Raw genomic sequence first — 26,816 nt, 5'->3', positions numbered from 1 at the left:
AAGGATGTGGTCAAACTGGCAGAAACATTTTGGAGGGCAAGCTAACACTATCCATTAAATATTAAGTATAAATACCCTTTGACTTAAAAATTCCATTTTTATAACAGAAATGTATTCTGCAGGAATATTCATAGAAGCACGCCAAGAAGTCTATATAGCGAAACATCCATAGAGAAAGGCTGGAAATTACCCAAATGCCCAGCAACAAGGGATTGAATAAAAAATAATTTATCCATTAAATGGAATACACATTCATCCACTGAACAAATTTTAAGCACCTTTTATGTTACTGTGATTATAGTAACAATGAATAAGAGAATCAAGGTCATACATCTAGTGAAGCTTATATTCCAATACTAGGGAATTAAGCAATAAAAACAAGACAATTTAGAGTGAAAACTGCTATGAAGAAAATAAGGTGAAAGAGTGTGACTGGTGGGGTGGAATGCTATTCTAGTAGGTGGTCAGGGAAGGCCTCTCTGAGGAAGTGACATCTGAGCAGAGAAGGAGTAGCTAGCCAGGTAAAAATGGGGCAGAACACTCCAGGCAAAGCACAAGTGCAAAGGAAGGAATGAGCTTAATGTGGTAAATATATTGATCAATAAGGATGTAAAATACAATCCAATGGGTGCTGGGAAGCCCCTTAAGCAACATAATCTTTGATACAGGCTTTTAAAAATTTACTCTAGCAGCTGTATGGGAGGGAAAAGGGCCATAAAGGGCAAAAGCAAAGCAGGGAGACAGCGGTTAGGAGGTTGCTGTAGTTGTGCAGGTGAGAGGGAGTGGTGGATTACTTATTCAGTTGTTAAAAAGAATGAAAAAGGTCTATAAACAGAAAAAATGCTCAATATAACATCAAGTATTCAAATCATTTGCACAGCTTTTTACATGTTTCTTTGCATACTTTTGTAGAACCAAATGTATACAAATATTATTATTAGAAATAATATTTGTCCAAGTATAAAAGCTAAGTGGCCTTTAAAATGGACTTTCTGCAAAAGAAATGTGGCAACTACTCAGCCAATCATTTTGCCTCAAGTCACAAACTGCTAAAAACAAAGGTGACATATTCTTTGGAAAAATAACCAATGTTTTCTAAAGCAAGGAAACAAATTATTTTTACATTTAAGCAAATGTCATTTACTTATATCAATAAATTTCCTATTTTTAGTAATTTAACATTTTCATTTATTCCTAGTTCTTACTCTATTAAAGTGGCAGTATTCTAAGCATCAACTAACTGCATTACAAAGTAATGCCAGGTTTCTGACTAAGTCATTTATGGTGTCTTTTATAGCATAACTTCAAGATACTACCTTGCAACATCAGCTTAAACACCTAATTTTGTCCTTGACATACTTAACAAGGTAACATAAATTCCTAACAACTTCAGTTCTGAGCCCAATATGTTATTTCATTGAATCTTCCTAGCAACCTCATAAAGTAGATATCATTCCCCAAATTATCAGATGAGAAAACTAACAGTAGTTAATAGAAGAGTACAGCTAATAAACTGTTCAGGTAAAATATAAATCCAGGTCTATTTGTAACTCAGTACATGCCCTTTCAATCTAATCATATTTCCCACTCCTCATCCTTCTCTTCACTTAATTGCAAGCATTTCCCCTCTCCATTATACTAGCACACTGACCTTTAAAAAAAATTTTAAAAACTCAATGAATGAACTCTGTGAGAGCTGAGACTGTACCTTTAGTTTGCCACTGTTTCCCAAGTGCTCAGCATATACAAAACTCTTAAATATTTCATGGTCTGAATGTGCCAATAAAAAAATAAAATGCTCAAAAAGTAGAAAATGCAAACTGTAATACAGAGAGGCTTAGATAGCCAATAACAATTATTTATAACCTAAGAGATTTAATTTTTTAAATTTTGGAATATTATGGAGGAACATTTTGGTTACATAAATTGCTTTTGTACAGTTTGAGTCAAAATTCTAAGTGTGTTCATTACCCATGTAGTGTGTATTGAGTATTGTTAGGTGTGAATTTACCCATTCCTCCGCTCCCTCCCACCTACTTGATTTCTGAATGTTACTACCACATGTGCAAAATGAGTGTTGATAAGAGATTTCTTAAATGCCTTCAGAACCCTGAAGGATTCATTTATGATGAATGTATATCATCCAGAACAGAGGCTTCTGTAAAGTGGCAGAAGGTAAATATTTTAGGTTTTATAGGTCATAAGCTCTTTGCCACAACTACTCAACTCCGCTATTGTAGTGTGAACACAGCCATAGATAACATGCATGATAATGAGCGTGGGTGTGCCCCAATAAAATTTCATTCACAGCTACTGAAATTTGAATTTCATATAATTTATATGTGTCACAAAATATTACCCTTCTTTTTTTAAGCCATTTTAAAACGTAAAAACCATTCTTAGTCCACAGGCCATACAAAAACAGATGGCCTTCAGTAGTTCGCCAACTCCCCACTTGTTTAGTATATATTTTCACTAAGAACAATGGCAAATGAATTTATATTTTAATTAAGCATATTAAGATTAAATGTGAAGACCTGTAACAGAAAGGGTTCTTAAAGTGGGCCAATAGGTTACTGAAAGGTCACAAAGTTTTCTTCCGTAAGTATCTTCAAAAATAGGTTGTGTGAAAAAGAAATTGGACCAAATGATGAATGAGAGCCACACAAGACAATTTATTTGGGAAAAACAGCTAAAGAGTAGAGCTGCAGACAAACCATATGATACCAACTGTATGTAATACTAGAAAGTAACCATAGTAAAAAAACAAAAAAAACTAACTCAACAGAGTAGGTCTAGCATCAGCTCCTTGAGAAGCATCTATTCATGAAAACAACAGATTCTTAACCTTTAACAACTTTCTGTCCCGACCAAGCATGTCAAATTTATGTTATTCTCCCAAAAAGAAAGACATGTGCTGCCTTTGACAGCCTTACCCTAGAAATAAGCCTCATAATTATGAGGCTCTCATATTTAGGAAGAGAAGAAAGTTACAGAAAGTAGAGTGAACTAGGAAGCTTTTACTTCCAAAATGTGCCTGCTTTTGTTATTTCAATACAAAACTTCAAGGAATACTCTCATCTTTGTTCTATTGAGTCCACAAATACACCAATAAATGAGTCACAAGCTGGAGCTATAAGAATGCTCCACTGGTATATTTTTTCTCAATTTACCAGACTGTGATGTTAATCATAAGGCATTTTTTTGTTGTTGTTGTTCCACAAGAAAGCTTTCCCATGACTCTTTTATTTACATAATAGTTTCAGGATATAGCAATACCAATAGTATAAATACAATGTATAGCTTTCATTCATTTATTCAACAAATATTTATGCATAAGCTACATGCCAGAATCTGTAATAGATTTGGGGTATACAGTAGTGATTTAAACAGACATGGTCCTAGCATTCTTGAGAGAGACACAGACAACAACTGAATAAACAATAGCGAAGAGTAGATAAGTGTATAACTAAATAACAAGTGGGAGAAGGAGTGGAATGACATAAGCACAAATGGAAGGTCCCACTCAGAGTGGCCAGAGATTTCTTGAGGGTAACCTTCAAGCTGAGACTTGAAGGATGCCAAAGGGCTAGCATGCAAGAAGCAGAGCAACATTCCAGAAATAGGAAAAAACATGCACAAAAACCCAAAGTCATTAAAGCACATGGTCATCTTTCGAAAACCACTGAGATCAGTGTGGTTTGATGATATAGCAGAGGAGTTAAGTGTAATGAGATGAGGTTGAAAATAGCCAGATCATGTAGGGTTCTCAGTACCACTGAAAGTCATGAAAGGTTATAAGCAGATAAATAACAAGATCCCATTTAAGTTTTTAAAAGCTGGTGCTGGCTATAATTTAAAAAACTGGAAGGGAACAAGAGAGAAAGAAGGGAAACAAGTAAAGCAGCTATAGCAATAGTTCAGGTGATAGATGGTGGTGGCTTATGCTAGGGTAGTACTAGGGTACTACTAGTACTAGGGTAGTACTACTAGTACTAGGGTAGTACTAGTACTAGTACTTAGCACTAGGGACAAGAAGCAGCTAGATTAGAGAAATACTTTGGAGGCAGAAAAAACAGGCTCTGTTGATGAACTGAATATAGCAGGTATGAGAGAACTTAAAGTAGATGAGAGGAATTAAAGATGTCTCCTAGGTATCTGGCTTGATCAATTAGGTTGTCATACTAAGTCTAGTACCACGTAAGAAAAAAGAAGTATGTTTCTAAAACTGCACTGTCCAAAACAATAGTCACTAGCCACATATTGCTATTTACATTTAAATTTAATTATTAAAAATTTAGTTATCAGTCACATAGCCATATTTCAAGTGTTCAATAGCCACATGTACATGATGCCTACATACTGGACAGCACAAGATATAGAATATTTCTACCATCACAGAAAGTGTGGACTACTGGACAGTGCTAATCTAGGAGGATGTAAGAAATGTGCCAAATGCAGAGTGATCCAAAGCCAAAAAGCATCCATTGATTGGTCAACACTAGCACTGAACTCAGCAAGAGCACATTCCCTGGAATACTGTAGGCAGAATACAAACTGGAATGGGAATGAAAATGAGGTACCAGGTGGAAGGAAACAAAGGTTGAATAATTCTAGAATTCACCAAACCATTACTGAACACCTGTAAGTTCCAGATACTATTCTGGGTACCAGGGATACAAAAATAGGACAAGGACCCTGAATGGGGGGAAAAAACAAGAAAGTAAACAAATGTTACTCCAGAGTATGATTACCACAAACTAAATAAAGATATTATGACAAAGTAAAAGTGGGTGAACAGGGAAGACCTCAATGTGGAAGTGATACCTGACATCAGCCATAAATGCTTGCTTAGTTCAAGGAAAGAGGAATGAGTGGAGAAAAACAGTAATTTCATCACCTACTGGGATGTGGTCCAAACACATATGAGTTTGTGCTTTTACTGAATGAGATGGTAAGTCCCTGGAGGTTTTTGAACAGACAAGTTAGATGATCTATTGCTTTAGAAAGAATTACCCTGGCTACTATATTGAGAATGCATTTGAGAAAAAGTGTAAGCAGGAGACCAGTTAGAAGGCCTTTGCAATAACACAGGCAAAAGATTAAGATGACATGGCTATAGGTAAATGGTTAAGATTTTGGATATACAGACATATCCAATTATGTGTTATGTGTCACATAACATTTTGGTTCACTTACGGGCTTCATATACAACAGTAGTCCCATAAAATTGTAATGGAGCTGAAAATTTCCTATCTTCTAGTGATGTCATAGCTATTCTAACAGGGCAGCACAATGTGTTTGTTATGTTGCTGGTATAAACAAACATTGTACTGCCAGTCCTATAAAAGTATACAGTACATACAATTATGTACCGTGCATAATACTTGATAATAAGTGACTGTTATTGGTTTATATATTTACTATATTAAACTTTTATCATTATTTTAGAATACACTCCTTCTACTTACAAAAACAAAAGTTAACTGTAAAACAGCCTCAGTCAGGTCCTTCAGGAAATATTCCAGAAGAAGGCATTGTTATCATAGGAGGTAACAGCTTCATGCTTGTTACCGCCCCTGCAGACCTTCCAGTGGGACAAGATGTGGAGATAGAAGATAGTGATACTGATGATTCTGACCCTGTGTAGACCTATACTAACATGTGTTTTTGTCTTAGTTTTTAAGATAAAAACTTAAAAATTAAAAAAAAGTAACAGAAAAATGCTTACAGAGTAAGAATATAAAGAAAGGTAATATTTTTGTACAGCTATACAACGTGTTTGTGTTTTAAGCCAAGTGTTGCTACAAAACAGCAAAAAGGTTAAAAAAATTTAAAGTTTATAAAATAAAAAAGTTACAGTAAGGTAAGGTTAATGTATTATTGAAGATAAAAACTTTCTAAAATAAAGTTAGTGTAGCCTAAGTGTACAGTCTTTATAAAGTCTAGCAGTGTAATGTCCTAGGTTTTTCACATTCACTCACCACTCACTCACCCAGAGCAACTTCCCGTCCTGCAGGCTCTATTCTTAAGTGTCCTATACAGGTGAACCATTTTTTACCTTTTATACTGTTTTTTAATGGTACTTTTTCTATGTTTAGATATACATATGTATAGATACCTTTGTGTTACAATTGCCCCAACAGTATCCATGACAGTCACATGCTGTACAGGTCTATAGCCTAGGAGCAACAGGCCATACCATATAGCCCAGGTGTGTAGTAGGCTATACCATCTAGGTTTGTGTAAGTGCACCCTATAATGTCCACATAACCATGATCTGGCCTACTACTGATGTACTTCTCAGAACATATTCCTATTGATATGTGACCCATGACTAGGAGAGCAGATAGGATTTAGATATGTGGCTGTGAGGGAAAGAAGTCAAGAACCACAAGGTTTTAAGCTTGAGTAGCGGGAAAGACAGATTTGCATTTGGGAAAGACTAAGAGAAGCAGCTTTGGGGGAAATTGGGTAAGTTTTAGATATGTTATTTTCAAAATGCTTCACAGACATCTAAAATGTTGAAAAGAAAATAATACCTACGTATGAGAATTTAGAGAGTTCAGAGAATTTAGAGAGTACAGGAGAGAAACCCAGGCTAGGGATATATATTTGGAAGTCATCAGCAAACAGATGTAAATACTATCTGTCTAAAGCTGTAAGACCGGAGTAAATATGGACAACAAAAAAATGGAGATACCCAGAGACAAAACTTCTAGCCACTCTGACACAGAGGCTGAAGAGATAACAGAAAAAACAAGGAATTGCCAGTGAGATAGGAAGAAACCCTGTTAGCAGATATGGTGGCCTAGAAGCCAATGAAAAAGTGTTTCAAGCAACTGTAGTAATTGTGCCAAATGCCACTAACAGGTTACCTGAGATGAGAACTGGAAATTTATAACATGTTGGTCACCAGTAGGGATTCAAAAGAAAAGGAGAGACAAGTATATAAGCAATTGTTTTAAGGAGTTTTGCTATAATGAGATGCAAAGACCAGGGTGGTAGGTGAAAGGAGAAATTATTTTTTAGATGAGATAATAGCATGTTTGTATACTCATGGGAAGAGTCAGTAGAGCAGGAAAAACCAATGATGCAAGAGAAGAGAGAATGCCAGAGTAATATGCTTATGAGCAAGAGGGGATAGGATCTAATGTTCTAGATACGATCTAGATAGGAACTAGTTGGCCTCACCTTGGAACATTACAGTTCATTCATAGTGACAAAGAAGGTAAAGTGCACAGTTACAGACACTAGGGATCACTAAGCAGGAAGCCAGAGAGGAACAAGGTTGTTGAGCATATATATAAGAAACTGATTGTCCTAGCTCTTGGGAGGCCGAGGCGGGCGGATTGCTCAAGGTCAGGAGTTCAAAACCAGCCTGAGCAAGAGCGAGACCCCGTCTCTACTATAAATAGAAAGAAATTAATTGGCCAACTGATATATATATAAAAAAAAAAATTAGCCGGGCATGGTGGCTCATGCCTGTAGTCCCAGCTACTCGGGAGGCTGAGGCAGAAGGATCACTCGAGCCCAGGAGTTTGAGGTTGCTGTGAGCTAGGCTGACGCCACGGCACTCACTCTAGCCTGGACAACAAAGTGAGACTCTGTCTCAAAAAAAAAAAAAAAAAAAAAAAAAAGAAACTGATTGTGATGCAATATGAAATTTCAGCTGTGTAAAAGTAAGGGTGACAGGGAAAAGCTTGGATAGATATAATTTAGGCCCCAGTGGGACTGAGGGGCTGTTGGAATTGAAGTATTTACTAAAGGAATCAGAGAGTGGGATGCTTGAAATGAGATTGGGGGAGGGGCCACAGTTACTGATAAAAGACAAGGTATTCTAGAATAAGACTATGAGATATGTAGATGAATTAGGGTGGTAAACAAGACTAACAGAGGAGAGTAAGTCAAGGAGCTAAGAGGTCAGGACATGGGAAGCATCTTCTTCATTAATGGCTACTCAAAGAGCCAGACCTAAAGGAGCTTATAGAAGATTATGAATCAACATACTGCTTCCTTGATCAAAAGTGTGTTGCTACAAAGAAAGTAAACTGAACTAAATAGTGAACTTAATGACAGGTGACTTACATACATTCTGGCATAAACTCCTTATTGCAATTCATACTGCTAACAGTTTACAGACCAGACCACATTTTAAGAGGCACTGCTCTACATGGATACTTGATGTCACCAAGAATTATGACAGATCTAAAGGAGACAGTGACAATGAACCAGGAGCTAATAGTGTTCAAGAAAGAAGGTAAATGACCCAGGCAGGCTTGCAGATGCCCAAATTAAAGACAGGTAGTGATCAGCATGATCTGATGACATGAAAGTCAAAGCTTGACATTTTGGAAATGAATGGTCAAGTAGTGACAACAAGGAAAAAAGAAGACACTTAGTCTACACCTCTCAGTTCAGTGTTATAAGGTGTGCAAAAAAGGGGAAAATTCACCACTTGAGAGAGCTTCAGGGCAAGTGTCAGCATTATCAGGGAAAGGCTAGGTTACAGCCTGAGTAAGAAAAAAAAAAGGAACATACATAGAACAGATTGAGAATATAAGGGACTTGCTGATGACTATGATTTTCAAAAGGTTACAATGAATGGATTTCAGGAAATATCAAAGGTGGGAGATGGGGACCAAAAAAAGCAACAGGATTAGAGTCTGGAGGATAACAGCAAGGTCTAAGTAAAGTAACAAAGTCCTTTAAAAAGGCATGCCTCAGGATTGGCCTCTGACCAGAATGCACTACTTCCTTCATTGTAAATAAAGATGACCCCTTGATGCAGACTGATAACAAATGAAGGAGCTCCTGCTTAGTTTCTGATGGGGGAAGAGGGATTTGGGGAGAAAAGAGAAGGTACTAAATAGCCCCTCTGCCTCAGATCTTTCTAGAGAAATACAATAGCATCTGGGGTATAATGGCAATAAAAAAGAACCTGAGACTGTTAGCATACAGTCAGGGCATTCTTCAAGCATTATTAATAAGTATTCTTTTAAAAAAAATCCTATTTTACTATTTCCCAGCTTCCACTTATCACTAATACCATTTTAACTATCATTATTCTGCATCAAGAGTAACTCCTGATCTTCTGGCATTCCTAAACATCTCATGTCTAAACTTTCTAGCCTCATGTGGAATAGAATGGCTGGCACTCTGATTCAGGACCCAGGAAAAATGACAGCAGAATTAAAGCAGGAAATAGTGATCTACAGAGGACAACTATCAGATACAAAATAAAATAATTGGGCTCAAAAACTGAGCAAACATTAAAATTAAGCAAAATGCCATAAAACTGATTTATGAAATGTATACATTTATTTAAAGAGTGCTATGTCAGTACACTATGTTTTCTAAATAACATTTAGTTTCTACTTTTGTATCTAAATGAACTATAAGGTATAAGCAATGCTTAACATTGCTACATTCTTTCAGTAGCTCAAAAGTGTCTACCTCATTTAGGCATTTTAAGCGTCTACCTCAGCACTTTCCTACATAGGCTACACAGGGAATGGAACTCCACTTGGATTTAAAAATATTTCCAAGAATTCCTTGTTCCTCCCTTATACATGTGGCATTCATCTAGTATAAGCAAAACTTCAAAGACAGACAAACTCCCTACACCCTTACCCCAAAACCACTTAATTACACTTAAAAAAAATCCAGTTCTTAAAGCCTGTTACAGCTGTTCAGTTTACTTCATATTAAAGGAAAACTGGGAGCAGTTTGCAACAACCATTCCTCAGTGCAGCAAATTACTATAACCATTTAAGATTATTTTCAAATTGCACTCTCAAGAAATTGAACTCCTCATATTTTTATATGGATAATGCCCAATAAAGTATGTTTTACATATATGTACATATACACTACCATTATTTCAGCTTTATAAAACTCTGTTAACAATATTAAACTAAGCCTAATCCTTCAGCTTTTATATATCTCTTACTTCCAACTCAGATCAGCTACCAGCATTTAAGATTTATTAACCATAGATAAGGTTTGTATGCCACATAAGACTGGTCAACTTGGCGCAGTGGATCACACCTGTAATCCTAGCACTCTGGGAGGCCAAGGCGGGCAGATTGCTCGAGGTCAGAAGTTCAAACCCAGCCTGAGCAAGAGCGAGACCCCGTCTCTACTATAGAAAAAAATTAATTGGCCAACTAATATATATAGAAAAAATTAGCCGGGCATGGTGGCGCATGCCTGTAGTCCCAGCTACTTGGGAGGCTGAGGCAGTTAGGATTGCTTGAGCCCAGTAGTTTGAGGTTGCTGTGAGCTAGGCTGATGCCATCCACTCACTCTAGCCTGGGCAACAAAGCGAGACTCTATCTCAAAAAAAAAAAAACAAAAAAAAAAAAACCCACACCCCCAATTTTACAATTGTTTAACATACCTGTTACAAATCAGTTAAAAAGAAAATATCAATCCAGCAACACGAGAGTTATTAAATCACAAGTAAAACCATGGGAATATTAGTGAAAAAAAACTAAAAGATGGAAATAAATAAGGGAGAAAATGGGAAGTGCTATGAAGCAGTTTTGCCCTAGCATCATTCAGCTGTTCACACTCTTCTAACTGTCATAAGGAGTGGGAAAAGAAAAAGAGTCTTTTCAACAAGTTCAAAAGAAATCAGAGGTAGGAAACTTCTGGAATATTATAAAAGAAACTTTACAGTGACTCCATGAATAGTCACATGGGGATTGTGGGATAGGCTGGGGAGGGGGCAGGGTAAAATGCCTGTGGGATTAATGTTCATGAAAGGTTCACTGATCTGCTTGCATTTTATACCATATCACAATAAAAATAATTGCAGCGTACAGCACTATTTTCAGATGATGCTTTTAAAAACAATGGTTTGCATTTTCAGTCTAGGCATAGCTTGCCGTTTAAACATGGAGTCTGAAGACTAAACATCCAACTTTTCAAACTCTGGAAATGAGAAACCTTGTTAGCAAAAAAGATTTAACCACAATCTATTTAATTACCTACATAAATTTACACTGACCAAAGAGCAATATGCCATTAATTTAAATAAAACATATTCAATTAATTTTTAATTATTTACACTGTTTTTAAGTTTTGGATCTAGTCTAATAGTAACAGTTTAGCTTAGAAATGCAGACCACCTCTGCTGTAAACTAAGACATGATTTAAAAACTTGAGTGAAATTTGAGGCTGACATGAATTGTGTATACATAGTCAGAATTTGTCCAGTATCTTGAGTGCCTTCACAGATTAAGATCCTAATCTATAATCAACTGATACATTTTCCAAATGCCTAAAACAAACCTAATAGTTTAACAATGTTATTTGCTAAATTATATAAATTCACTGAAAAAATAATTTCAGTGAATCATCATTATAAAAAAAAATACTCGAAATAGGACTAGGTTACAAACTGGAAGTATTCTGCCAATAGATTTAATTTGTGCTAAACAATGTCTTAAAATATAAATTTCATTCACCATCATGTGCAAATTTAGAGATGTACATTAATCTGATTTCCTGTTTCTTAGAAAAAAAAATCAGATAATCTGGCAATGGAAACTATATTCCCATACAATGCCTGGAGCTGCTTATGATTGACTAACTAGATGGGATATATGTACTCCAATTTGTCCCAGTTACCCCATACCCATCTGGTCCTGAAGACACCTAAGTAGCCATTCCCCCTACAATGTAATAAAACCAATCCTACATGGCTTGCAAAAGTTATCATTGTATTTTAGTCACATTTCTTCAACATCAAATTGCAGTTGCTACATTATGAAGGCAAGTAGCCAATTTCAAGGGACAAATTAACTCCCCAGTAGCAAATTTTTTTTCAGTGAGTTGTATGTACATAATTTTAAAAAGAACTTTCGAATCTACTCTCATTTCTCAAATCTTGAGAAATTGGAAAAGAAGCTTAAAGAAAGAAAATGCCCACAATCTGGTTAGGCTTAGAGTTAGGAACAATAGCTTAAAGACAGTACATATGCAGAAATGCTGCAAATACTAAGCACTGACTTGGACATCACTAATTATAAATATGATCCTTGATAGAGGAATAATTAATCTTTCTTAAAATAACCATTCACACAAAGCACTTGGACGCATTCTTACTTTTTTTTTAAAAAATAACTAGATATAACAGTAGTACATTTCCACAAAATTACACTGACATCCAAGGGCAAAGTAGAGCATTCAATGATACTGTCATTTACTCTCCCTACACTATTAACATTTAGTTTCATTTTAACAACATATCCTGGAAAATAAACTTTAAAAAATCCAAACCCTGATAATTTTCCATAAACTGACCATTTGACTTCCAAAAGCTAACTCAGAATAAGCTTCATTCCTGTTACTAATCAGACTGATATGAAACAAGTATTTTCAAAAAATAATATCACTAACAGAAATGCCACGAACTTTAACATAGGGGCCTAGAAAAAGCTCTTTACTGAAAAGTTTAAAGGGCAAAATACCGTTATTATGCATCACAGCCTACCCCTCTGTACAAATGAGACCCTATAGTCACTAGGCTATACTTCAGTTCACATACACTAAACTCAATCAACTAGCTTTGTTTCTATCTAGTCCCTAATAAAACTAGTTGAGCACTTGCTCGTGTTTTACTGTGAAAATGATTTTAGACAAATTGACAATTCACATCTTCATTAACTTTTTCTGAGAATTTTAGTTTCTGTAATTCATCAACATGGCTAAACGTTTTACATCCTAAAGTGCTTGCTATATTGAGTTTCTGATTTATCATCATTATAACCTAAGCAGAGTCGCATATTTAAAGTGACCTAAAAAAATCCCTAATTTAACTTTGACTTTTCTCCTACAAATACTGGTTGAGATGACATTTTCTCAAGCCAGCCTTTTAATTAGCAGTACTGATATAAATGAATTATTCTGTAATTCAAAGTTTTCTTAACTGATTCTCATAAGAACTCTTCATAAAAATAGTCACACAAACTCACTGGAATTAAAAAAAAAAAAAAAAAAGCACTATATTATATCCACTGGAGGGCACTCAACATGACCAAAACATTCAATGAAAACATGCCCTAACACTATTAGCTCTGCTGCTTCAGGTTTCAGGGAGGTTTTGAGAGGGGGGAGTGACTCTTAATAGAAGAGATACCCATAATAAACTTGATAAAAAAAAATGGTTAAACCCTAAAAATGGGTTTGTAATGTGACTTTCTCTTTTAAGAGCTTCTTTTTACTCAGGAACAGAGCAGTTTATATGCATGCTTCAAAAGATACCAGGATTCAGGCCTCAAAAGATGAATCTAGATTTCAAACTGAGTCAAGCTCAGTCTTACATGAAAAACAAAAGCAGCTTTCTTAAGTAAACAGAGGAAATAAAGAACTTCCTCCTGAATTTAAGTGATGAAAAACTACAGGCCTTAATTCCCACTCATTTTCAATTAATGCAAATCACATATTTTTCTTTCATGAAACCTGAGGAGCAAGTATTTATTTTAACCTATTAGTCTAGTTATCTATCACACTAATTTGTAACAATATGACATAAACAATAGTCTATTAAAGAAGAACTAATTCTGCAAATCAGTATCTTCTCAATGAAGGTACAGGAGGCAACAGCTACATACTATTGACAAATCAGAAGCAGCTCCTGGGCAATGTTTACTTTCACAGTATAAAAATGTTTTCATTCAAGCTGTTTCAACAATAGATACCATAGTTCCAATAAAAAGAGGGCTACAAGAAAACAACTAAGTCAACACAAGTAATGTTTTCAAAAACAATGTCACAAATCAACATGTAGCACTACAAGAGTTGCAAATACTTTCTATGAGAAGTCTGTCCAGTTCTACAAGAATTCATCCTTTGTGTCCTGGGTTAGCAGTCAAGCATGCTTCTGATTGAGCTCAAAGTACAAACTTAAAATTTACCACCTACTCATCTACAAGTATTATCAGTAGCTAGGACACCACTAAAAAGAAAGAAAATCATCTTATTTACAGCTGGACAGATGTATAATTTCATTTCATTAACACTAAAGTTTCATTTGGAAAAAGTCCATTTCAGGAGTTCTAATTTACTGCTACTTTTATAACTATAAAGGGATGATATTCAAACTTTTGAAAATTCTCCACACCCCTAGTTTCAACAATAGTTAACACACTCTTCAATCCACCACACACTATAACAAAAGAGGATAATTGCAGATACTTTTTCTAAGCACTACATTTCAAAGTACCCTTAGAGAAACTTGTCTCATTTTCCCATCCTATCTTGGTGGTGATATTATAAAAATAAGCATACAGACCTTCACTTATGACAATTTTCATTCCAGTCATCGATGGGAACAGCAGAAAGCTCAATTCAGTTTGATAAATTTTAATATTGGAATATATGTTTTTCTACATCATAATCTTGGTAAAGAAAATAATCAGATGACAGTTTAAAAAAACATATTTCTTCAATAGTTCTTGATACTTGAACGCCGTTAAATGCTTCATTTTTCACTAGCCACCTTATTTTTTTTAAAGTTCCTGTTTCCAGAAAACTGTTTTAAATTACTGTTTTGGTTTCTGGGAGACTGTCAAACCTAGAACTCCACAGGGCTCTAAGTTACATGCTATACTATGCTTTCTAGCCCAGTCCCCTCCACTCCCAACTCCCCCAGGACTTCAAACTTGAATAGTCTCAGCATTCCTTTAATCCTATAGAATAGACTTCTGCAAGTTTTTCAAGTTACTGTTGCAATCATTCCAGGGCCTTGTCCTTGCACATGGCCTTCAGAACAAAGATTAGGTCAAAGTAATGAATACTGGGTGCAAATTAATCAAATATTGTCTAGTGTGAAAGGACATCTTCAAATAAACCTTAAGGATACTTTCTTTTTTTTTTTTATTCTGAGGATTTAAATGTTAGAGTAAAATAAATGTACCAGCAGCCTTAGTTCAATCAAAAAGCCTCCAAAGTAGAAATTTATGTCACTAATTTAAGCAGATAATAAACAACAGCATAATGTAAATAACACTTCAAGCTAAATTCAGTATTTTAGAATGAAAACGAGTTAACACGAAGACATATGAAGGTACTGAATGTTCACCAAGTGTTAAGTAAATAATGAAATGGCTTTCTAAATTCCAGACAAAATACTTTTACAACTTAGCGATCTGAAAAACATTAGCCTAGACTTTATCAAAGGAAATGCTGCCATCTCTTCAAGTTGATGTCTAGTCTAAGCCACCATTATTCACAATACAAAGCTCTTATTTCACTAAAACCACTCCTCGATTTCCTTTTGCCGACCTCTGCATACCAGCAGCCCAGTCGCTCTTCATTCACCACTCACAAACGGGGAAGGCGGGGTGCGGGGGGAACCACAGATGTCTGGAAGATACAAAGTATGAGACAATGCTCCCACCAAAAGGGAACAGAAAACCAAGGAAAACAACTACAACCGATTGCCAAAGCCTGGCAGGTTCAGAAGCGGCTATGGGAACTTTGAGAAAGCGTCGGTTCAAAGTCCTCTGAGCAGACAAAACATTGAAAGAAGTTGCAACGCCTGAATTTCATTTGTCCAATTTCGCAGCGAGGAAAAAAAAATCTACTCCGCTGGAAAGAAAACGTGCCCCAAAAATCAAGTTTAGCTACCCTAAAACTATCTTAATGCATTATTTCTACTAACAAAATTCTTGAAGCAGTTGAAGAGGCTGAATCCCGCGGTTCGCTCGATAAGCAGTAGCAGGCAAGCCACCCTCGCGTCCCCCTTCCCCCTTAGTTCACTGGGGTCTCATACTCACTGCCATAAACCCAGAAGACTCGCAGTACGTTACTCATCGCTTTCACTCACTGCAAGGGACGAGAAAACATAGGTGCAAGACACGGATTTTTATACGTGCACACCCTACTGACGCAGCGCACCGGCTGCACTGAGAGTTTGGTTACTCTACTAAGGTTTAAAGTTGCTTCGATTCAAACTCACATAAGGCTGAGCATTAAAAAAAAAAAAAAAAACCAACATTAACACTTTTCTAATTTTCCTTAAGAACGAAAGAGGAAAATCTGGAGAGAAAGTCCACCGGCCCTAACCCCCAGGCAGATGGGACTTGGGGTGGCGTCCCCGCCTCAGCGCGCGAACCCCAACTCGCCGCTGGGGCTGGGAAGGCGGAGTCCCCCGTCCCCACCCCGCCCCCCACCCCGGCCCCGGCGCATCCAGAGGCACAGGGTCCCTCCCCCAAACTCGGCCCCGGCTGGAGCCCCGGACGGAAACCGCGGCCCCCACCCCACCCCCACCCCGCCGGCCATCCGGGCTCCTGGACGCGCCCCCGCGGCACCCCCTCCCCGCCAGCGGCGCCCCCGGGGGCCCCGAGGGGCAGCGCGACCGGAACCCGGGCCCGGCCGCCGCCCTCCGCGCCCGGGGCGCGGCTCGCCCCCGCCACCCGTCTGAGCCCCCAGCTCCCCAGCCCAAGGCCTCCGGGCTGCGCCCGGCCCGGTTCCCCGCCCGCCGCCGGGACCGCGCGCCGGCGACTAAGTTTGGCTCCGAGAGGAAGCGGGAGCAGCCCCGGAAGGGTAAGGAACGGAACGCTCAAGCACCTCAGGGGAACAGGCTCCTCCCGCCGCGGGGGTCCGACCGTCCTCGGCCTGCGGTGGCGGCTCGGCGGGGACTGGAGCTACTCCTCGGACCTTCCTCCGTCTCCGCCTCCCCTCGCTCTCCGCTCCCGGGGCCGGGCTAACGCGGCTGCCACAGACCGAGAGACTTAAAATGGCGCCGCACAAGGAGCTCTTATAAGTCGCGCAGAAGCCGCTGTATCCTGCCGCTGCCGGCGCAGCGCGGAGCGTTCCGCCGCGCGAGGACAAGGGGCGGGGCGCGGGCGGGCGGCGGAAAGTAGTCCCCGCGCCGCCCAGCGGCCCGCCGGCGTCCGACCGCCCCGAGTCAGGGCGGGGTGTCCGCGCACCCCTCGGGCGCTCCCGGGGTGGCGGCTGCGGGCTGCGCGGGACCGGAGGGCAGCCCGTCAGGGCGCCACGGTCTGCAGCGGGGAAGCCGGGCCCCTGCCGGCTGGGGTCGGGAGAGGGCGACCCCGGGGATCCTCCTCCGTCCCAAGCCCGACGCCCCCGCCCCGCGCGCACCCCTAACCCTGAGAGCGGGCGCGGGGACTCGCCGCGCGCCTCTCGCTGCCCGCGGGAGGAGGTGGCAACTCGGCCCGGGCCCTCAGGGATGGCGCGGGGCGGACGGAAAAGATTCCGGGATGCGGAAGTTCGGGACCCGGGCGGCAGCGGCGGGGGGCTCCGAGGTCTGGGCTGGTGCGGCTCGGGGAGCGCCGCGGCTGCGGCTGCCCCGCCGTCGGGCTGGGGACTCCCGCCGGGCGCAGGCTGCGGGCTGCGCCGACGTTGCTGGCTGCGCCGCGCGGCCCCTGCTGGCTGTGGCTCGCAGCCGGGTCTCGCGGCTCCCCGAAGCCCCCCGCCGTCCGGCTGGTGGACCCCGCTTCCCGGACAGGCTGCTCAGCCTGTACCGGGTCCCGAACCCCCGGGCCCGGCCGCCTCGCGCCCCCGCTCGGAAGGCCGCGAACTCTCGCTAGACATGGGCGCCAAGCCCGCGCGCTTCAACAAGTCCCTGTGAAGCGCCCACCGTGAACAAGTAACTAATGGAAATGGGTTAGCCCCAGAGCACCGTCAATTAGGTTAATTCTTATAGATTCCATTTTTATCTGGTTTACACTTGTCACCAGGTACCAATGGATTTATTCGCGGGGATTTTTCTTCAGAGGAGCGCTGCCTTTCTACGGTGTTACTTTATTTGAGAAATCCAAGTACGGTGTTTGTAAAAGGAACTGTTAGGCAGCCTCTAATTTTTTGAACTATTTTCCGTTTTTTTTTTTTTTTCGAAAACATTTTCTTGTTCAATAGGTTGAAGTTGGGGGGTCTTCCCTTCCCTTGGAAATGTTTCCATTGTGATACAGCAAGATTAGTGTTTGTCAAAGCTGAGCAATTATGACCCATTCACTTTCTCTCGTCTATTGTTGTATGCTTGTTTTTCCTCCAAAACAGTGGAGTACAAAAAGCAACAGTGAAAGTTATCTCAGTGCTTTTGTCATAGGGATATAATTAATGCATGCGAACAATAGATCTTTAGACATAGGTGCAAGCAGGAAGCCTACTTATTAATTCACTCATGGAGGTAGGTAGGATGTGTAGTTTCAGGCATAGCTGTGTCAGGGCCAACATATTATTTAAATAACTTATTTTTCTGTCTTAAAGATATTTTACTATATGCAGTGGTAATGTCAACTGCTGCCTCTCACGGTAGCACGTGTGGGCCACTGCAGTGGAAAAAGTCCACACACTAAAATGATGTTCAGTGAGATCCATTGTCCAGAATGACTTTCTCATTTGTATCTTTGTTAGTAATTCTGTAGAATTAAGCGTAGCTGTTGGTTGTAGTTAACTCAAGCTGGTCATAGTTCAAACAGAACAGAAAAAGGTATTTCATCAGAGCAGTGTTTCTAATATAAACTCAAAAGTATAAATGGCATTTTCGGGTGCTGATCCACAATTTTAATTGTCATATACAGAGTTAAAAAATATGCACCTGATTTGATTAAAGTCATACGTTCAAAATAAGATAACTGATTAACCACAATTAGAGGATTTTTTTTAAAAAACAGATGTTTGCTTTTTCTATGTTCTGTTTATTTTTGCCGAATAAGGCACACTGTTACAACTGGTTTTAAAAAATCTGCACCAATGGAAGATCTAAAGATTAAAAACACTTCTGTATTTGTATTTCTCTAATCCAGTACCAAAATAATTGAAGCATTTTTCTAAAATTTAGATACTTTAATCTAAATTTAAAATTATGACTTTTTAATCCCTATTGATACTTTAAGCAAACACATGTTAATTAAAGAAAATGTAAAATTTCCAATAATGCAGCATGCTGTTTTTCTTATAAAATTTAAGTGCACTGAAAAATTATTGGGTAACTAGTATTAAAACAAGTTGGTTAAATTTAACATATTGCCCAGAATTTTTATTTGCATCTTTCATAAAGCAAAAATTGTTCCAATTGTGTCAGCAAAAATATGAGATGAATAACTTTTGTGAAATGAAGACAAATACTATCGTTAAACCAAAGAGAAATACAGTATCAAAATACCTAATGAGTTGGTGAAACAAGTAATTTTGTAAGAATTTTTAAAAATTGACCTTGGACAATACATTTCATAAAAACACTTGGTTATCTTTTTTATGCCTTTTCCTTCTAGAGCCAGCCCCCTGGGTTTGACATAAATTAATTTTGTGAGACAGCGACAGACAAATGGTTCTAAATTTTAAGCTCCAAATTGTCTCCAGCTATTTTAACAGAGAAGATATTTTTTGCCATGATATTAGACCATTGGCATATCAAATGATGGCCACATAGAACCTGAATGTAAAGTGTCCTTTCTCTGAAATACATGCTTTTGAACCTTTAAACACAATAATAAATGCCCAGATTGTTTTCGCATTTCAGACAGAAACATTAATCAAGCCAGCATTGTAAGGTCTGCTCACTTTTTGGACACTTAACTCTATCCAATCCATTAATTAAACATTTATTGAGCACCTAAGACAATGAGCTTCCTTTAGAGAGAGGGAAACGGATGACTGGCTCCTTTTGATTAGGTCCCTTAAATTAATCTAAAATTGTAACTGTTAATCAACCCTACTTGAAAATTAGCAGAAGGGGTAGAAAACAAGCAGTGAAACGAGGGTGTGGTCTCCTTTGGACTCTACATCCCAATCCCCTTGGGAAGAACCCCTCCCAGCGGACAGGTAAGAATAATATTCCACACATTTAAAAACAATGCTCTAAGACGACCTGTTAAAAAAAATATTTCTTTATGACAACATGAAAACACTGGACAATAATCAGGATCAGCTTTTCATTTAGCAGTTCATCAAGTGGGCTATTTATGGATTGGGACTTTTGATTTGCAATATATCATCTCAGGGTTCAATGTTATCTTTTGATTTCTTTCCAGCTGAACAGGCTAAGTAGTTGTAAATACCTCTTGTCAGACTACATGGTTGGCTATTCTCACACACACAAGTGATCTAGGAACCCACTGGGCAAGTTCAGCGGAGAGCCACCGTGGCAAGCTTGCAGCTGATGTGCGCTGCAGAGCGAGGGAGGAGCAGAGAAGGTGGCGAGAGGAATGGCCATGGTGGTTGCGGTGGCCTTGGTGGCTTCGGTTATTCCAGAAACAACCTTCACGCTTGGACTTACGTGTGCTCCCAAGGCCTTCATTGGTTTGCAACACTAAGCAAGTACATTTTAATGGCTACCATAGAAAATGTGAAGGCGAAGCAATGGAGACATCATCTATGATATTCAAGGAATATAAAGGTATATGTTTCTCAATATTTCTAAGAACTGAGACAAATAACCGCTGCATTGCTAAGAAATCATGCTTCGAGACACACACTCCCCCAACATAGGCGCGCGCGCACACACACACACCCTCACCCCTTTATTAAAAATTTCAAAATGGTTGCAGATATTTCATTTCATTCACAAGAAGGTTAAAGGCGTTTCCCATCGCAAGAAGGATTAACTTACCGGAGGATTCTGGGACTGCAGATGTATACTGCGGCAAAATCCTAAATTCATCGAAAAAAATCATTTCTGGACTCCAGCTGCTAAAAAAATAATAGAATTATAGTAAATCATGGATAAGATTAAAACAAACTATTTTCACTCTCCAAAGTGTTCAGAAAAAAAAAATGATTCTTTTCTTTTAAATCATTTCTTAAACAATGCAAATTTTAAAGTAGCTTTTCTTTCCAGACCTCGTAGCGCCATGAAATCGATAATTTTTGATCTTTTGGTTAGTAGGCAACATGGTGAGCTATTGCAGGAACTGCAGGCAGCAGACATGTTCTTGTCAGCTAAAAATTTTCATATTGTTTTTCAATCCATTGAGATTTGTAGATGTGTTATCACCGGTTTTTTTGTTTGTTTTAGCTTGCACTAGGCTGTAGGGACGCAAACCCTCAGTTTATCGACATACACATGTCTATTGCTTTATATATATTAAAAACAGGGAGCCTTACTGGATCTTAAACAAAAAATTATGTAAAAGGAGTGGCTGGTGTGATTATAATCCCATCATGCAGGGTCCACGGTTCCCATTTAGTGAAATTTCGCAGAGGGCAACTTCTTAAGAACATCCCTGCTGTGCAGAGTGAAAAGCATGAACAAACCAAAGACAGAATTCATCTGTGTTTATATTTTACAAACAATGAAAAACCTACTCTTTGTATGCCTTTTTTCCCCCACCTTATTATTTCATGAAAACTGCAGCATTTTCCCCGCCCCCATCCAAACACTCACCACCCCAGCACTGCAGTATTCTGTCCCTCTTTGCTTCTCCTTCGTCTTCTTTTTCGCTTTCACAAATTCTGCACGCGCCATCTTTGTGTAGGGTGATTCTCTGCTAATTTCACTTACCCATTCTCTTACAAATCAGTTCAGAAATAGAAAATTATAGTGCGCTTTGGGGCTTAATTTGCCTAAATTTCTTTCAGTCTCCCGTTCTGACATAGAAAAAAGGAGACGACAGGGGAGGGAAAGTCAAAAAAAAAAAAAAAAGAAAGAAAGAAAGAAAGAGATATTTCTATTATTGCCATAACCTGTTGTATACAGTGGTAATAAAAAATATTATTAACATAATAGCAACAGCTGCAGCCTAAATAGAAGCTATGAGATAATTAATGTGCTACAACAAATTAATTTGCTGCAGGTGCTTCTGCTGTGAACTGAGTAACCCATGCCATATAAAGTCTAAATACAATTACGATTCCCCCCCACACGCTAAAACAAAATACAGAGCAAAATGTCCTGTCTGGTAAATATGCCTATTTAAAAAACAAAATCCTCTCCAGTCCTCTTCCCCCTGCCTCCCCCACCCCATCCTGAATGGTTTAGTCATGAGTGGGTAAGTGTGGAGTTGTATCGGGTGTGTATGAGTATTATGGGGTATGGCATTTTTAAACTTATGGAGGTTTTATGCTGTGTCTTAATTGGAAAACATATGGATAAGCTATCAATTTCTTTTAAAAATTAACAGTAGTTTGTAATGATTAAGAGCTCCGTTGGTTTTAGGACAAAAATTAGATGTGTCCATGTGTATAGCTAGAAGAAAAAGAACAGTGTTGAGCAGATACCTAACTGAAGTAATAATTTCAAAAAAAATCATCTGTCTTATAAAAGAAAGAAGTGTGTTTACGGCGTGGCATTCTCCATCAATATGAAAGAGAGTTTTTTGTTTTTTTTTTTTTTAATACTCACCTGCTGTCAAGTTGAGTGTTTATGGAGAGTGGTTGCTGGTTAGATCACAAGTGTGTGCCAGAGATTATTGTGTCAGGGTAACACGGCAGGGGCCTGGAGGAGGTCACAGTGCCAGAAGCAAATGTCCATTTTCTATTTTGTGCCACTCAGCGAAAAAATAACTTTGGGCCTAGACAAGTGGAGGAACATACAGGTTGAATTTTTTTTTTAACTACTTGGCTAAAAAATTCTTAAAGGTAAAGTAATTTCTGATGTCTCTCCCAGTAATGCTGCTAAAAGAAATGACATTTTTGTTTACACTGCAGTCCGAAATTTGTTGTTTGTTAAAAAACACAAAGCATGTAAATTGTATCATGGTCAAATTTTCAAGGTTATTGGTTATTAAAATTTAGTTTGTTGGATGATCTGAAAATTTAATACTAAATCTTAAATACAGTAAATTAGTTTCTTATACAATGCATAGATTTTAACAGCATTTTGGTATAACTTTGCAGAAATTTTAGTTCTTGGAAAAGATAATATTATTCTAAAAGAATACTATTCCAAGTATACCAGAAGGGACACTGCATTTGCATGGATTTTCTTTAAAACATATTTAATTTCACACTCATTTTAGGTGGACAAGCAATGCTCTGAGTTGCCACCATTCTTTGCAGAGGTACCGCATGTTTAGCACACCATTTCTCATTCAGTGACGGATGTGTGTTTTGCTCCATCTTTCTTTTGTTTATACTAAAGCTTTTTCTTCATAATTCATTTTCAAACCTGCTCATGTTTTTGAATTTGCAATTATAGAATTTGAATTGGGGGGAAAGAAAATAAACAAAGATCATATTGTTTTTCTTTGAAAAAGAGAAATAGCCAATTCTTTGATAAAAATGAGGGAAGTTAACAAGTATAAAATATATACATCCTCTCTGGGATTTTCCGGTAATTTTCATGGCAGCTGACTGTCATTCCACCAAATGCAACTCTCTGAAGTCATATAGTTCTATAATTTTAAAATTAATTTCTGAAAAGAAGGAAGTACATTAATTTCTGTTGCTCCGAGGCATCGTCCATTCAAAATATTTTGCTTTCTACCATAAATTGTGTGAGAAACTAAGCTATAAGAAATCAAGATAGTACATGTCTAAAACATACATTCCTCTTTCCTATTAATGTTCTCTTTTCATAGCAAACCTATCTTAGTTCTTTCAATCTTTTCTTATATGACTTAGTTTTCAGAACCTTTATTTTTAATACAAGTGACATTGTACAGGTTCTGAACAATAAAAAAAATGGTGATGGTTATAAGCCAATTCATTTTGGGGTGTTTTGTTACATAGGAAAAGCTAACTAATAGAAGATTCAGTTTGGGGCTTGTTTTTAATAATCACATCATACTGCAGTTGTATCCTGAGCTGCTTGTCTTCCAAAACAAAAATTTCTAAAGATTTTTAATTGTGTGGTCCTCTCTCTTAGTAAAATAATTTTGTATACGTACCCCCTGAATGTGTTTATTTAAATTATATACATGTGCTGCTGTCAATACATAGATTAAATATAACTAAGCTTGAGTTCTTTTTTTTAAGGTAAAAAGTAAATGTAGAGGTTATAGTATTTTATTTCCTCATTCCAATGGGTCCTCATATACCTTCTGGGTTATGGTCACTCCACTCAGGACCACTGTTCTTAAATTCTCAAATCTTTAAAGCATCGTTTCACTCATTCTGATTTTGTGCAATTTGTTTTTTAAAACTGAACTTGGAGCTTAATTTGTTATAGTTACTGATTATCTCAGAAACCTTTGGAGAATTACACCTTGATCTTTTCTATTAACTGACTTTAAATAAACCTCCTTTGGTAAAAACCCACTATTCGTGTTTCTAGCCAATATACCTAGAACATATACCAGTTTATGAAGTCTCTTGCATCACCATTTTCTCTTAATATTTAACTTTTGTGTGTGTGTTTATATAAATCCTATGTCTTTCCCTTCTTTAATAGTGTTTAACAAGAAAGTGTTAACAAAGAGGAGAAGGATGCTTTTTCCATGTCAAATGATTCTGAGATACCTTGCTTAATAATAGTTGTACTTTTAGTATCTGCTGATTAAGAATCTGTATAATGACAAAAAGCTGCTATAAATTCAGTATTGATTTTAAACAAATTTGTGTTTTATTAATTCCAGTGCAATCTACATGAATTTGAATACTATTTAACCAAATGTGGAAGACTCATTTTTTCAGTGCACAGACACTGCTTAGGGCCGGTATGGGGTCTTGGAGCCCTTGCTTAACTTGGTAGTTAGAAAGCCACTGCTGTAGTGAACACAGGACATGCAGATCCCATTCTGCCACGCTGGCATCACCTGCAGTAAAGTCTCCTGCCGTAGCAGTGGCAGCAGTGGTACTGAGAGTCACAGCAATCCAAATGGTGGCCTCCATTTATTGAGCTTCTGCCAGGCATGAAGCTCTGACCTTCACAACTCAGTGACCTTCACTCTTCATATTTAAGTCCTCTTCTAACCATCATAACTAGTGAAATATAGGGAAACCTTATTTTCCCCGTTTCACATTTTGGAAATTGAGACTTAAGTTTGCACAGGTTATAAGCTAAATAAGCAGCTGGAATTTGAACTCTGGACTTGTACTGTCTAAGAGCCATTAGCCACATGTGGCTATTTACATTTAAATAAACTAAAAATAAATTGCCCAGTCTCATTAACACATGTTAAGGACTCAATAGCCATATGTGGCTACTATATTGCATGGCACAAAAACTATCTCTATCAACACAGTAAGTTCCACTGGACAGTGCTGAATTAGGCTGATGCAAAGCCTCCACTGTAACCACTGTATTTAATCTGCCTTACCCATTCACTCCTTTACTCATTAATTCATTCAACAAACTTTTACCGAATACCTGCTATGTGCTAGGCACCACACCGGACACTGGAGTTATCTCACTGCGTTGTTGTCAAAAGCAAATGAAATAACATGAAAGCTTTTTAAGTCATAAGGTTCTAGATAAAAATGAGATACTTTTATGTTGTAGTTGCTGCAGTGTAATGAGACTGCTTTGCAGAGAGCAGGGTTTGTGTTACTCTTTTTGAAATTCTCTTTTCACTCCCCCCTTATACCCCCACCCCAGCACTGAGCAGGGTATAGTACCCATCAGAAGTGAATGCAGAGTCTCACATGGGTCAGTTTTTGTCTGAACACCTTCTGAACCCTTTTTCCTAAGCTTGGGGAATTCCTCAGGTAGAGTATTGTGGGCAACATGGGCGGTGGCAGCTGGAGCATGAGGTCTCAGCTCAGCCAATCAGATGCTTCTGTTTGGTGCTTTGATTGGAGCAGATGACACGAAGAAGCAGAGGCAGATTTCATTATTTCAGATTGCAAAATAATACATGCACCGTGTAAAACATTCAAACAAATCAGAAATGTATGAGATAGAATGAAGGTGTCCCATAATTGCATGCCACAAGATCTCCATCAGCCTTTCTAAATTTTTGAATTAAATAATGCATTCACATATGTATATGTGTGTATATGTTTATATATGTATATATATTTATGTCTATATATAGATATATATATAATACATTTCTCTTGGACTGGTACACCAGACAGATTCATTAGCATGGCTTGATTGAATTGATATAGCCTTTCACTTTCTTTCTTTTTATTATATGTACATATATGTTTTTCTAGAAAAATTATTTTATTAAATTATAATGTCCACCTCCAACAGCTTGAAATAAAATTTCCATGATATTTAATTGAACTGTATGTCACTTTCTTTAGAGTCTCCACTTGTTTTCATTCAATTAATTTCTAAACCACTCTGTGTGCTCAGATATGGGTTTTTGGAAAGACCACAAGTCACCGGCTCCATGAAGTGATGAACTGGTCCTTGCTTTGGAAACCCCTCCAAGTGTTATGTCCATAAATATGCATATATTTCACCCTGCCCCCTGGTTCCCACCACCACTGCTCTCACGTTAATGCTGTCATTAATTTCTTCTGTATCCTGTTAATTTCTCTGAGACAAATATGAGTTTGTGTTACTTTCTCCCTCCTTTTTTATACAAAAGCTAGTATAATTTTCTTGCACTTTATTTTTTATTTATTATTTGTCGCTTAACGTATCTTGGAAATCCTGCCATATCAGTGCCAAGAGTGCTGCCTCATTTGTTTTTATGACTGCATGGTGTTCCTTGGTACCTTAATTTATATAACTAGCCCCAGCCCATTGATGGACATTAGGTTGGTTGTTTCCAAGCATTTCTCACTACAAATAGTGCTGCATAATAATTTTGTGCATGTGTCATTTACTACACGTGCAAATCTTAACTGTAGGATCAATTCTCAGACGTGAGACTGCTGAGTCAAAGGACATATGCACCAGGAGAGGAATCAGTATGATATTGTCAAATTGCCAATATCTAATAGGCACTCCCAATTATCACAGGTGTAACAATCTCCATTCTCACCAGGAATACCTGCAAATG

General features: G+C 38.3%; 1 protein-coding gene and 1 long non-coding RNA gene across 4 annotated transcripts in view; one reads left to right on the top strand and one right to left on the bottom strand.

Annotated features, from left to right (window-relative positions):
* The window catches only part of CTNNB1 (catenin beta 1), a 37,901-nt gene extending 21,124 nt beyond the window's left edge, over window positions 1–16,777 (bottom strand). For 2 of the 3 annotated variants that reach the window (XM_012770232.3, XM_020284674.2), the window contains exon 1: window positions 16,582–16,776. The gene's annotated coding sequence lies outside the window, so the exon portion shown is untranslated. Of the gene's footprint in view, window positions 1–16,581 lie in introns of all 3 variants that reach the window. The other variant, XM_020284687.2, reaches the window with a different exon arrangement.
* On the top strand, window positions 16,353–20,519 carry LOC142872934 (uncharacterized). Its single transcript, XR_012921033.1, has 2 exons — window positions 16,353–16,557; window positions 20,010–20,519. It is a non-coding gene; the product is annotated as an uncharacterized LOC142872934 (long non-coding RNA).
* Window positions 20,520–26,816: the final 6,297 nt, after the last annotated feature.

Source organism: Microcebus murinus, chromosome 1 (assembly GCF_040939455.1).
Source record: "Microcebus murinus isolate Inina chromosome 1, M.murinus_Inina_mat1.0, whole genome shotgun sequence".
In the NCBI taxonomy this organism is placed as follows: domain Eukaryota; kingdom Metazoa; phylum Chordata; class Mammalia; order Primates; family Cheirogaleidae; genus Microcebus; species Microcebus murinus.
This window is presented reverse-complemented; position numbering and strand designations above follow the sequence as displayed.